The sequence below is a fragment of the Aythya ferina genome (genome assembly GCF_964211825.1).
Source record: "Aythya ferina genome assembly, chromosome: 25".
NCBI lineage: Eukaryota > Metazoa > Chordata > Aves > Anseriformes > Anatidae > Aythya > Aythya ferina.
Genome location: NC_140323.1, coordinates 5311087 through 5315561, shown reverse-complemented (window position 1 = coordinate 5315561; position 4475 = coordinate 5311087).

The following is a 4475-nucleotide window of genomic DNA, read 5'->3' as shown; positions in this document are numbered from 1 at the left end:
GAGCGCAGGTCGGTCAGCAAATGCCTCCTTTGGCCATTATATCTAATTCCTTCCTTATTTACCTGAACAAACAGGCTGTGTGCTTACCTCAGCTGGAGGTGTTTGAACAGCCCAAGCGGGGTTAACCCTTGAGGGGTGCAGCGAGGTGCCGGGCTCAGACCCAAAAGGGTCCCGGGAGGGGAGCGGAGCAAGTCGGGCACCGTTAACCCCTTCCCACCTGGGACACCCACACGAGGGATGGGGATGCCACGCAGGGCAAGATCAAAGGCTCCTTTTGGGGCCAGACCCCGCGGCACAGAGACCCTCTGGGTGCACGGCAGTGCTTGGCAGAAGCCCGTGGCATGAAGCATCCCCTGGGGTTTTGGGACCAGGAGCATCACCGGTGACTCGTGCACCAGCGCAGCCACATGCGGCTTGCAACAGAGGCAGCAGGCTGCGAGCGAGGATGCTCTGAGCCACCAAGGACACGGCCACTCGCTCCGTTCACCAGCCCAAAATTGCAGGGAAGGGGCTCCAGGATTTGGGATTTGGCACCTTCTCCTCCCCGGGTCCGTGCTGCTGCTGTGTGTGGGGAGGAGCAGGGGCGCTGGGGGCACAGCGGGAACGTGCAGCACTCCGGGCCCGGGTTGTCTGCACCGGCAAAAGCAGGAAAAAGCTGTTTTGACCGAGACAGACCCCGAGCTGGTATTTACTGTCGTTTTTTAACCACGTAAAGAACGCGGGGTGGTTCAGGCGGTTCTCCTGCGCACGCAAAACTGAACTCTCCCATGCCCTAAAACCCCACGATTTTACTGCGTCAGCCAAAAAAACCCAGGCACGAACACCCCGGTGCAGCCTGGATGCGTCCCATGCTGGCTGGGACCCACGTCACCGTGTCCCGGGGGGGTTTTGCAGCCCCATCCCGCTCACCCCGGAGCAGCCGGCCGATAAGTGTCCACTGCCGATGTTTGCCTGGAGGAGGGAGGAAAACAAAACCCCGTCAGAAGGCGGTCGGTGTGTTAATGTTATCTTATCCCATGGAAAACATTGCCCCCAGATTAGGGCTCCTGCCACCCGAGGTGAGTTTTCTCCACTGTTTTGGTAAATAGGGCCAGGTCCGTAACACGTGGCGGTGGTGCAGGGGGGAGATGGGGACTGGGAAGGATGCAGCCCAACTGGGGAGGTCGCCAGCCCCAGCCGGGCTTTGGTGTGGGAAGGGTGCATGGGATGGGGATGTGGTGCAGCCGGCATGGTGGGGAGAGGGGTCCCAGCCCCCCAGCTCCCACCCAATGCCCCCGGCTCACCACAGCCCCGGCACCACCCTGAGCATCTTCACCTTGCCTCGGTCAAGGCACAACGTGCACAACCCAGCACAGCTTCGCCACGGCAGCAGCCTGGATCCAGCACCCCACAACGCCCGTTGTGAAGTGCCAAGCAGCTGCAGCGGGTCGGGATGCCAGGGAATTCCTCTTCCCCATCGTTTGGGGCTGTGCCTCATGTTGAGGGGTGCTGGAAGCAGCAGGGTTTGGGCTGGCATCCCCGGCTGTGATAACAGGTCCTGGGCAGAGCCACCGCATGAAGCCAGGAGCCACAGGCACAACCTTGGGGCTCTGCCCAGCTCCGGGATTTGTGCACAGCACCCAGACCTGCTCTGGGGTCCCCATGTGGGAAACGGCGTCCCCAAACAGGAGCCAGGGGCAGCCCCAACCCAGCATGGCCCCGCAGCCGAGGCCACAGAGCCTTCTGCGCGCAGAGACCTTTATCGTAGCTTATGAATGGCAACATAGGTGTGTCAGCTGGGGAAACATGCGATACGGAGCAGAGCCGACGTGTAGGACAGAGCCATGTGCCCAGGGAACCTCCACAGCCACCCCGCACCTCCCCGCTCCCCACACGTCTGGCTGGCTGGCTGCTTCCAACTGCCCCAGGCTGCAAATCCCATCGGTGCTGCCCTCTGAAACGTTTAATGGGAAATGTTGCCCTGCTTACTAGGTTTAATTATCACCCGTTGCCAGAGCAAATAGCAAAGAAGCCTGGAGCAAACTGGAGGAGAGGGCGGTCAGAGTGCAGGGGACCCACGGCCTGGTCCTGGGTCCCCTCTCAGGAGCATCCCAAACCCAGGTCCTCCTGGTCTGCCTGGGATTGGGCTCAGAAAAAGCTCTCCCTGCTGCTCCTATCAGCAGCACCGGAGATTTCGATAAGCAGAAGAGATTAAAAGGAAAAATATTTCCCTGCCTTGCAGTACATTGGCTTTGCCCAGGGAGAGCTGGCCAGGCCGGCAGCACAACTTGGGGCTGCAAAAGCAGGGAAGCATCCCAAAACTGGCCACGGGGACCAGGGGCAAATGTCAGACCTGGCCTGAGACCGAGTCTCTGCTGCAGGATGCAGGCACAGCTTGGAGCCCCTGCTGCTCACCACAATGGGGCAGCGATGGCTGTGCCGCAGCGCGTCCCCAAAGCCGTACCCAAAGCTCTTGGGCAAAGCCAGGGGTTCTCACTGATGGTGGATGGAGAAAGTGAAATCCCTCGAAACCAGGAGGCTGGCAGCAGATTTGCCCCATCCAAGCCGCTCCGGTTCCCTCCCTGGTGCAGGCTGGGGGCTGCGGCCACCCGCATAACCCCGGCGCAGTCTCGCCTCCCTTGCGCAATCCCAGCAGGGCCACGAGGCCGTTGCAAGCAGCTCTGGTTACATATGCAAAACAGGAAAAGAATAGGTTGCAACACCTGCGGGACAATGAAAGAGGGGAAATAGTCTGGCTTTTCTGCTCTGTGTGCGCAGTTTTGAGCGCTTTTTCCTTGTCCTGGCTGTCAACCGATCGGCTCCGATGCCGGCGCCTTTTGCACTGAAAGCTCAGCGCTGGAGCAGGAGGGGACGGAGCAGTGGCTCATGAATCAGCCTGGAGGAATCTCTCTGCCCACCCTCCTGCAGCTAATCTCTGGCTGCATCACAAGAATAACAGATAAGCAGCCATATAACGCACAGATATAATAAAACCATTGAAGGGACTTGATGTCACTGCGAAAACCGCAGAGGCGACCGAGCCTGCTCCGTCACCACAACCAAGCGGCGTTTCCTGGTCTTCCCCAGCAGTGGGGTTTCCTTCACTCATTTCCCACACCACTTTTGGGAACAGCAGAGTCCCCATGCAAAGCCAGCCCACACGCTCAGGTTCCTGAGAGGCCAAATCCTGCCCCCACCGCAGAGCTGGCACCCACGCTGCCGGGCTCTGCAGGGGCGATGCCCACAGAGGAGGCAAATCCCCGCTCCTGGGCAGCAGGATGGGATTCCTCGGGCTTTTCTCCGAGCCCAGGATGCTGGAAATGGTTCAAGCTCCTTCCACACACCCACAGGCTCAGCCCCACTCTGCAGGCAGCTGCCTGGGTGCGAAGCGCTCAGCACCCCAGCCCACGCCAGCCCCAGACCTGGCGGGTGTTGGTGTCCCGAGGAGGAGGGCTGCATCGCACAGCCTTTGGGTTTCACCTCCCCCCAGCACCCAAACAAGCTCACGGCCACATCCACCCACAGCCCTGGGTGCAGATCCCACACCAAGGGAGGAAAAATCCTTTGGGCTTCGGGAACAAGCAGCAGGGAAGTGCCAAGACACCGGGAATCCCTCCTGCACCACGAGGGCCAGCCCGGGGATGCTGCGCAGGAGGAAGATCCCCAGCGGGAGGTGGCTGCTGCTCCCCCCCCTCCTGCTGCCCGTAATCTTAATTGCTCTTCCCCGGCTGTTTGCTCAGCGCCGTTCATTTCCACCCAGCCTGCACCGAGAGGGTTTATCGTGCTCGCTCTTGTGTTATTTCAAGCTAAGGCACGTACGGGAGGTCAGAGCTGGGAGCACTCCCTGCGATCCTAGAAAGAGCCTGGGCTGAGGGTACCGGGCTCCTTCCTCGTCCCAGCCCCACAGCTGCTGTCCCTGCGAGGTGTCCCCGTGCCACCAAAGCAGAGCAAATAGCAGGGAGCCGCTGTCACTGCCGGGAAGGGAGCGAGGGGCCTGCACCCTGCACCCAGCTGGGAACACGCTGCCGGGCTTGGGGCGAGCTGGGGGGCTGCTCCCAGAGGGGAAATTGGCTTTCCAGCAGAGCTTGGACCCCAACGCTGAGCGAATTGCCAAAATGCATGGGAAATAACCCAAGGGCAGGCACCGGGCAGCCCACGGGATTTTTGCGTGTGTAACAACCCCATGCAGATCTCCCAGGGAGCATCTTTGGGGTTTGGACCCGATGATCTCTGGATGTCCCCTATAATTCTGTGACCTTCAGGTGGCTCCAGAGCGGAAGCCAAGCAAACCCCCTGAAATTCCTCCTGGCCTCCAGCCGCACTTACCCCTTCCCAAAACATCCCCGTGGCTCTGAGCCAGGCAGGGCCCCTCCCGTTTATTACCCCTCTGGGCCACGCTCTCCCCGCTTCCCCATCTCCCAGATGCTGCCATAAACCCCGTTTACGGGGCGCCGCGCGTATGCTCAGGGCAAACAGCCCCGGTTATTGCCGCCGGC